This window comes from Ailuropoda melanoleuca, chromosome 12, assembly GCF_002007445.2.
Source record: "Ailuropoda melanoleuca isolate Jingjing chromosome 12, ASM200744v2, whole genome shotgun sequence".
Classification (NCBI taxonomy): Eukaryota; Metazoa; Chordata; class Mammalia; order Carnivora; family Ursidae; genus Ailuropoda; species Ailuropoda melanoleuca.
This window is the reverse complement of record NC_048229.1, coordinates 40,313,088-40,323,567: the sequence shown is the minus strand read 5'-3', so window position 1 is coordinate 40,323,567 and position 10,480 is coordinate 40,313,088.

Genomic DNA, 10,480 nt, shown 5'->3' with positions numbered 1-10,480 from the left:
AAAAAAAAAAAAAAAAAAAGAAGTTAAAGAAGTTCATTGCCATTAAACCAGCCTTACGAGAAATGTTAAAAGAAGTAAAAATCTCACTGGTAAAGATAGGTATATAGTAAAGGTAGTGGATTAATCACAAAGCTAGTATGAAAGTTAAAAGACAAAATTAGCAAAAACAACTATACTCATAATAATTAGTTAAGGGATACACAAAAATAAAAAGATGTAGAATGTGACATCAAAAACATAAAATGGAAGTAAAAATGCAGAGTTTTAGAATGTGTTCAGCTGGGGCACCTGGGTGGCTCAATCAGTTAAGCATCTGCCTTCGGGCTCAGGTCATGATCCCAGGGTCCAGGGATTGAGTCCCTCATTGGGTTCCTAGCTCAGTGGGGAGTCTGCTTCTCCTTCTCCCTGCACGTGCTCTCCCTCTCTCCCTCAAATAAATAAATAAATCTGAAAAAAGTTAAAGAAAAAAAAAGAACGTGTTCAACTTAGCTTGCTATCACCTTAAAATAGACTAATATATATATATATATATGCCATTATATGTGAAGCTCATGGTAACCACAAAGCAAAAACCAAATACTAGATACACAAAAGATGAGAAAGGAATCTAATCATAACACTAAAAAAAGTTATCAAACCACAAGGGAAAAGGGCAAGAGAAGAATAAAGGAACAGAGAGGAACTACAAAACAGCCAGAAAACAATGAACAAAATAGGAATAAGTATAGACCTATCAATAATTACTTTAAATCATTAAATGGACTAAATTCTCCAGTCAAAAGACATAGGGGGTGCCTGAGTGGCTCAGTCGGTTAAGTATCCAACTCTTGATTTCAGCTAAGGTCACGATTCAGGGTTGAGATCAAACCCTGTGTTGGGCTCTGCCCTGGGTGTGGAGTCCAATTAAGATTCTCTCTCCCTTGCCTTCTGACCTTCCCCTGCTCTCTCTCTCTCTATGTCTCTAAAAAAAAAAATACATAGAGTGGCTGCATGAATTTAAAAAAGAAAAAAACCCAGATCCATTTATATGCTGCCTATAAGAGACTCATTTCAGATGTAAAGTTACATAAAACTGAAAGTGAAGGGATAAAAAAAAAGATGTTTCATGCAAATAAAAACAAACAAACAAAAGGCTGGCAGCTATACTTATATCAGACAAAATAGATTTTACAATAAAGACTGGGACACCTGGGGGCTCAGTTGGTTAAGGGTCTGCCTTCAGCTCAGGTCATGATCCCAAGGTCCTGGAATTGAGCCCTGTATTGGGCTCCCTGCTCAACGGGAAGTCTGTTTCTCCCTCTCCCTCTGCCCTCCCCCCCATGTTTGTGCTCTCTCCTTCTCAAATAAATAACTAAAATCTTTTTTAAAAAGAGTGCAATAAAAGAGTAAGATGGCATTACATAACGATAAAGAGTTCAATCCAATAAGATATAACAACTGTAAATATTAATGCACTCAATATAGGAGCACCTAAATATGTAAAGCAAATATTAACAAGAAGAAACTGACAGTAAAACAATAGTAGGGGACTTTAATATGCTACTTATATCAATGGATTGATCATCCAGACAGAAAATCAATAAGGAAACATCAGCATTAAATGACACATTAGACCAGATGGACTTAATAGATATATAACAGGACGTTCCATCCAAAGCAGTAGAGTACACATTCTTCTTAAGTGCACATGGAACATTCTCTAGGAGAGATTAAACGTTAGGCCACAAAACAAGTCTCAATAAATTAAAGACGATTGAAATCATGTCAGGCATCTTTACCGACTACAATAGTATGAAACTAGAAATCAATTACAAGAAGAAAACTGGAAAAAGTCACAAATATGTAGAGATTAAACAATATGCTACTAAACAAAGTGTCAACGAAGAGATGAAAGGAGAAATAAAAAAAAAAACACCTTGAGACAAATGGAAATACAACATACCTCGAGACAATACAACATACCTCGAGACAAAATGTAAATACCACATATCAAAATCTATGGGATATAGATAAAGCAGTTCTAAGAGGAAAGTGCATAGTGATACAAGTCTACCTCAAGAAAAAGGAAAAATCTCAAATAAGCAGCCTAATTTTGTACCTAAAGAAACTGGAAAAGAAGAACAAATGAAACCCGAAGTTAGCAGAAGGAAGGAAATAATAAAGTTCAAGGCAGAAAGAAATGAAATGGAAACTAAACAGACAGTGGAAAAGATCAACATAACTGAGAGCTGGTTCTTTGAAAAGATAAACAAAAATGACAAACTTTTAGCTAGACTCACTAAGAAAAAAGTGAAAGAGTTCAAATAAATAAAATCAGAAATGTAAGAGGGAAAGTTATAACTGATAACACAAAAATATAAAGGATCATGGGGCGCTTGGGTGGTATAATCAGTTAAGCGTCTGACTCTTGGTTTTGGCTCAGGTAATCATCTTAGGGTTGTGAGACTGAGCCCCACATGGGGCTCTGCACCCACTGTAGTCTGCTGGAGATTCTCTGCCCCTCTCCCTCTGCCCCTCCCACTTGTGCACACTCTATCTAAAATAAATGAATAAATCTTTAAAATTTATATATAAAGGATCATAAGAGATTACTGTGAATAATTATATGCCAACAAATTGGAAAACCAAGAGGAAACAGATAAATTTTTAGAAATATAAAATCTTCCAAGACTGGATCATAAAGAAACAGAAAATCCAAAAAGGCTGATTACTAGTATGGAGATTGAATCAGTAATCTAAAGCCTCCAAAAAACAAGTGTCCAGGACCAGACAGTTTCGCTGGTGAATTCCACCAAACAGCCAAAGAAGATTTAATACTTATCTTTCTCAAACTCTTGCAAAATATTAAAGAGGAGGGAATGCTTTCAAATTTAGTTTTGGAGAAGAAGGACGAGAGGAGGGGGGAGGAGGGGGAGGAGGAAGTGGTTGGAGGGGGAGGAGGAGAAGGAGGAGAAGGAGGAGAGGATGGAATGGAAGAAGGAAGGAAGGAAGAAAGAAAGAAAAGAAGGGAGGGAGGAAGAAAGAAAAAAAAATTAATTACAGGGTAATCTGATGAACACAGATGCAAAAATCCTCAAGAAATTCAACAATACATTAAAAGGATCATAAACCATGATCGTGTGAGATCTATTCCAGGGATGGAAGGATGAAGCAACATCCACAAATCAACCAATGTAATACACTACATTAACAAAAGGAAGGATAAAAGTCATATGATTATCTCAGTAGATACAGAAAAAGCATTTGACAAAATTCAACATCCATTTATAATAAAAATTCTCAAAGTGTGTATAGAGGGAATGTACCTCAACATAACAACGACCATACATGACAAGCCCACAGTTAACATCATAGTCAATGGTGAAAAGCTAAAAGTTTTCCTCTAAGATCAGGAACAAGACAAAGATGCCCACTCCCACCACTTTTATTCAACATAGTATTGAAAATCCTAGACAGAGCAATTAGACGAGAAAAAGAAGTAAGACATCCAACTTGGAAAGTAAGAAGTAAAACTATCACTACTTGTGGATAATACAGTTTTATATAGAGAAAACCCTAAATACTCCACAAAAAAAGTGTTAAAATAAACAAATCCCGTAAAGTTGTAGGGTACAAAATCAATGTACAAAGATCAGTTGCCTTTCTATACATTAACTATTATTAGAGAAATTAAGATGACCCCATTTACAACAAAAAGAATAAACTATATAGGAATAAATTTAACCCAGGAGGTGAAAAACTTGTACACAGAAAACTATAAGTCACTGACGAAAGAAACTGAAGGAGACACCAATAAATAGAAAGATATTCTGTGCTCATGGAATTGGAAGAATTAGTATTATTAAAATGTCCATATTACCCAAAGCAATCTATAGATTCAAGGCAATCCCTATCAAAATTCCAATGGCATTTTTTGCAGAAATAGAACAAATAATTCTAAAATTTGTCTGGAACCCCAAAGGCCCCAAATAACCATAGCAAACTTGAGAAAGAACAAAGCTGGAGGCATCACACTCCCTGATTTCAAACTATATTACATGGCTTAGTAATCAAAATAGCGTGGTATTGGCATAAAAATAGACACATAGATCAATAGAACAGAACAGAGAGCCCAGAAATAAACTCACATGTATATGGTTAATTAATTTATGATAAAGAATCAAGAATACACAATAAGGAGGGGTGCCTGGGTGGCTCAGTCAGTTAGACGTTTGCCTTTGGCTCGGGTCATGGTCCCAGGGTCCAGGGAGCAAGCCCTGCGTTGAGCTCCTTGCTCGCTGGAAAGCCTGCTTCTCCCTCTCCCTCTGCCTGCAGCTCCCCCGCTTGTGCTCTGTCAAATAAATAAATAAAATCTTTTTTTTAAAAAAGGGAAAAGCTGATAAATTGGACTTCATCAAAATTAAAAAAAACTTTTAAAAAAAGAATATACAATGAGGAAATGACAGTCTCTTTAATAAATGGTGTTGGAAAAAACTAGACAGCTACATGCAAAAGAATGAAACTAGACCCCTATGTTACACCATACACAAAAATTAACTCAAATGGATTAAGACCTGAAACCATAAAACTCCTATAAGAAAACATAGGCAGTTAGCTCTTTGACCTTGGTCTTGGCAACAAATCTTTGGATGAGACTCCAAAAGCAAAGGCAACAAAAGTAAAAATAAACAAGGGGGACTACATTAAGCTAAGATGTTCTGCACGCCAAAGAAAACCATTGAGTTGAAAAGGGAACCTACGGAATAGGAGAACATATTTGAAAAATATTTTTCCAATAAGGGGTTAATATCCTAAATACATAAAGAACTTATACAACTCAATAGCAAAACAAAACAAAACCAAAAAACCCAAACCCACATAATCCAATTTAAAAATGGACAGAGCATCTGAAAAGACATTTTTCCAAAGAAGACATACATATGGCTAACAGGCACATGAACAGGCACAGGCTTTCACTAATCGTCAGGGAAATTCAAATCGAACCCACAATGAGATATCACATTACACCTGTTAGAATGGTTATTATTTAAAAGATAAGAAGTAAGCGTTGGTGAGAATGTGGAGAAAAAGCAACCCTGGTGCACTGTTGGTGGGAATGCAAACTGGTGCAGCCACAATGGAAAACAGTAGGAAGGTTCATCAAAAAATTAAAAATAGAACTACCATATGATTCAGCAATTCCACCTCTGGGAACTTATCTGAAGAAAATGAAAACACTAATTTGAAAAGATACATGTATCCTTATGTTCAGTGCAGCATTATTCACAATGGCCAAGATACAGAAACAACCTAAATGCCCATCAATGGACGGATGGATACTGAAGACAGAGTATATACGTGCAGCAGACTACTATCAGCCATTAAAAAAGAATGAAGTCCTGCCATTTGCAATACTATGGATGGACCTGGAGGGCATTATGCTAGGTGAAATAATCAGACAGAAAGACAAATACCATACGATTCCACTTATAACGGAATCTAAAAAACTAAACAAATGAACAAACAAAATAGATACGAAGAACAGATTGTTGGTGGCCAGAGGGGAGGAAGGCTGAGGGGTGGGTGGAACGGGTCAAGGGAGTCAAGAGGTACAAACTTCCAGTGATAAAATAAATAAATGGAGATATAACGCACAACATGGTGACAAAGGTCAATAATATTTTATTGCATATTTGAAAGTTTTTAAGACAGTAGATCTTAAAAGTCCTTATGGCAAGAAATTTTTTTTTATAATTTTGTATGGTGATGGATGGTAATCAGACTTGTTGTGGTCACTCTTCACAGTGTATAGAAATCTTGACTCAGGGGCGCCTGGGTGGCACAGCGGTTGAGCGTCTGCCTTCGGCTCAGGGCGTGATCCAGCATTATGGGATCGAGCCCCACATCAGGCTTCTCTGCTATGAGCCTGCTTCTTCCTCTCCCACTCCCCCTGCTTGTTGTTCCCTCTCGCTGGCTGTCTCTATCTCTGTCAAATAAATAAATAAAATCTTTAAAAAAAAAAAAAGAAATCTTGAATCATTACGTTGTATACCTGAAACTAATATAATGTCATATTTCAATTATACTTCTCTATATATGGTGGGGATGTTTAACTGAAATGTAAGATATATTAGTTTCAGGTGTACAACAAAATATATAATAATATATAATAATATAATAGATTATAATGATTGGTAAAATATATATTATGTGTGTGGTATTTATAATATATATCTGTGACTTGAATCAGATTTTAACATCAGGTATATTAAAATTTTGTTAGTAGTCAAAACACTGTTTACAACCTTGGATTATTTTATTTCATGTACCAACTTATTAAATCACACATTACATCCATAAAAAAGACATAATTTATAATAGCATGAAAAATCAATTACTCAGGAATAAATATAATAAAATATATTTAAGATCTCTATATTAATAACTGTACATTATTGGGAGAAATTAAACAAAGCCTAAATAATGGGAATATTTATGATGTTCATGGAGGGGAAGTGTGAATATTGTTAATATATTGATTCTACCCAAATTGATCTTTAGATCCAATGAAGTCCCAATTTATTAAAAAATATGACTGGGGGCAGGGGATGGAAACAAGAAGCTGATTCCAAAATGTTTATACAAAAGGCCAAGCAAGAATAATCAAGACAATCTTGAAGAACAAAGTCAGAAAATCTATACTGCCAGATATAATGACTTAAAATAAAGGTATAGTAATAAAAATACCATGGCATTGGTGCAAGGATGGATAGACAAATTGCATCCGTCAGAGTCCAATGAAGAGACAGAAACTACACTAGTGATGATGTTGGCATGAATAAGGAACAAAGTGTCTTGGTCTCTAGGTTTTACATTTGGTCACTCCTGAATATCAGGAGCCTGGGAGAGCAGGGGCTAAACCTTTTTGGTCACCACTGTGTCCCCAGCATCACCTGCCCAGGGCACAAACAGTTCCTACTGAATGAACATCTGAACAAGCCAGGGAAGAGACCCTTTCCTAGACAGACTGACCATGACGGCTCATGGGCTGGGAGATAAAGCCTGTGTTTCCGTTGGAAGGCAAATCCCTTCCCCAGGTGGGCATAGGAAACAAAGCCTAGCGAGGGTCAAAGGCAGGGCTGATGCCCTGGTCCATTTACCTGTAGATGGAGGCCAAGGGGCAGGTGAGCCACATGTTGTTGGTCAACTTGCCCAACTGATAAATGTCAAAGATGAAGTATGGCTGGTTGGTTTCCTTGACGTGGTCGCAGGGTACAAGACAGATTTCCACCTGCATCTCAGGCCGCATGCGGCTGTAGCGCGCCTTCTCCACTCTCAGATAGAGCCAACAGGGCATGGGTTTTTCCAGGGGCTCTTCAATGTAGCAGTAGCCAAGGCGTTTCCGCTCCCCTGGCTCCCCGCAGCGGTTACAGTCCTGCCAGGGCTCCCACTGGGCGAAGATGAGCACACGGCCACCCAGACTCAGGGTCTCATTCTGCAGGGGCTTTTGGCCCAGGCCTTTGTGTGTAGTATGCAGGGTGCTGACTTGGAAATCAATCTCATACTCTACCACAAGGGCATTGTCACTGTCCTGGCAGTGATAGAGGCCTGTCTGGGAGGGCTGAGGGTTGGTCAGTTGAAGGCTGCCCCCAGGCAGTTTCTTTACATTAGGCATTGAGGAGAGCAGGAAGGGATCTTCCCCCAGAACGGAAGAGAAGTACCAGAGTGCCTTGGGATAGTCACACTGCAGGACAACATCATTGCCCGAGACTAGGGCCTGCTGGCAGAGGCTCTTATAGGCACACCTGATTAATATCTGGGCCCACAGGGTGGAGAGAGAAAGGCTCAGCAGCCACAGGGGGCCAACATGGTAGCCTGAGACTACAAAAGGATGCTGGGAACCATCCTGGGCATTATGAAGTCACCCACAGAACTTAGGCATCAGCTCTGAATGGAATGAAACCTGGTCCTGCTGCACTTTCTGGAGGACACAGAAATCACTGGTCTGTACCATTTCTAAAATCCACTGAGGAAATACTACAAGGTCCTCCTGTCTTGTAATGGGGGAGGACTGCTTAATTAACATAGCACCAGATCAGCTCATTGAGGTGCGGTGGGGATGCTTTCTAAATCTTTGTTCCCCGTGGTTCATGTCTCCACTCTCCAGAGAGATCTCTCTTTTTCCATTATTAAGCTTGGCTACATCTGAGGTGGCATTGAAAGATGTGCCCTCCTTCCCACATGAGCAGTGTTCTTGGCTTTCTCCCTGTCTTCCAAGTTTGGGACCTAAGGATTCTTATAATCCTCCAGCCAACTCCATTGCAAAAAACCCACTGCTCAAGATGTTCCCTATCTCTCTCCCTCCCTCTCCCTCCCTGTCTGTCTGTCTGTCTCTCTCTCTCTCTCCCCCCGTCATTGCACCATATCGGGCATCTGGGGAGAGCCATATTCTTTATCTCTCTTTCATTGAGCCCTTTTGTCTACCTGGGAGTATTTTAAGGATTTTCTGGGACTATCTTAATTCATCCAGAGATTTTAACAATGGTTAATAATGATTTAATTAGGGATATACCCTTGATTTTATCCTTGGCAGAATCTGCATACTAATTGGATTTTGTCTCTCAAAGCCTTCCCAATTTTTGGCCAACTTTAGTGAATTTTCATTCCTACTCTTCTGTATTCCAACTCCTTCCCCTAAAGCTGCAAGTTCATGAAGTATATTATTTGCGTTTAAAAGTATCTCAGGCAACAGTCTCCATCCTGCTGCTTTCAAATAAATTTTCTTGTTTCCTTTGCTCTGTGTCAAAGCCAATGTCATGCATTTTTATTTTTGGTTACAGCAGCACCTCACTCCTGATATTGATTTCTGTATCACTCAAGATAGTCTATTTGCTTCTATAGTAAACTTACTCCAAATCTCAATGACTTACAAAACAAAGGTTTACTTCTCACTCAAGTCCATTGTGGGTTGGCATTATAATCAGTCAGGGGCCCAGGATAATGGAGCAAAGCCACCTCAAACATTTCTAGTTTCATGCCCGAGGAGGAAGAAAGAGAGCTCTGTAGGATTTCATGTCTACAATTAAATGCTCTGGCCTTAAATGACACCTGTCACTTGCTCACAAACCACTGGCAGAAACAGTTACATGAGGCCACCAATCCACCAGGCCCAACAAAAGAAATGGAATTCTACTATGCCCAGGAAACATTTGGCAAAAGGAAATCAGTAATGATTTCCGCAGTTGATGTTTACTACAAGGAAAGTTCTTTTATATCATGAAGTTGAAATCATTTCCAAAATCACCCCATCAGATCTCCTAAGGTCTCATTGGCCAAGATTGGGTCCCATGAGCAGACCCAAACCAATCCCTGAGAGAAAACAGAATTTCCATGATTGGCTTAACAATCAGAATGTGTCTCCAGGACTGGGCAAGTAGAACCTTCTCTGACTACACAAGCCATCGAAGACAAACAAAATCAGGGCTTTGTATACAGGAGAGATGTAGAAGAGAATGCTTATTTGGTGAGAATAATTCTATATTATCTAGAAGCTGAGAAGAATGCAGTGAAGCTAAAGCAGAAGTCATTCATATGACCTGGGAGAGGAGAATGTTTGGTATTTTGTGGCTTGGACAGTGTTCCTGTCTTGTCTTTTCAGACATGATTATAGATTGGTCTCGTTTTGTCTTGGTTCACCATAGTCACAGAGAGCCTTTGCGTGATGTTGGCGTTCTGTGGAATTGTTGATGTTCAACAGCATAACATGATCTATCTGTGAGTTCTAGGCCAGCTTCTAGTAACACCAAAACTGTTATTAGTGTCAGGTCAGCTCCCAGCTACGAGAGGCTGCCTTTTCTCTTTCTCACACATTTAAAGAACTGCAATGAAGTCTCTTCCTGCAATGGAAGGCTGATCAAATGGCTTTCTCTATGGGAACCTGTTTCCACATTTTTTTAATTTTCTTAAAAAAAATTTTTTTAATAATATTTTTTATTATATTATGTTAGTCACCATACAGTACATCCCTAGTTTTTGATGTAAAGTTCCATGATTCATTACTTGCGTATAACACCCAGTGCACCACGCAACACATGCCCTCCTTAATACCCATCACCAGCCTGTCCCATCCCCCCCAGCCAAAGCCCTCAGTTTGTTTCCCAGAGTCCATAGTCTCTCATGGTTCAGTGTGGAAATTCCTCAAAAAGTTAAAAATAGAGCTACCCTATGATCCAGCAATTGCACCACTGGGTATCTACCCCAAAGATACAGACGTAGTGAAGAGAAGGGCCATATGCACCCCAATGTACATAGCAGCATTGTACACAATAGCTAAATCGTGGAAGGAGCCGAGATGCCCTTCAACAGATGACTGGATTAAGAAGCTGTGGTCCATATATACAATGGAATATTACTCAGCCATCAAAAAGAACAATTTCTCAACAGTTGCTGCAACATGGACGGCACTGGAGGAGATAATGCTAAGCGAAAAAAGTCAAGCAGA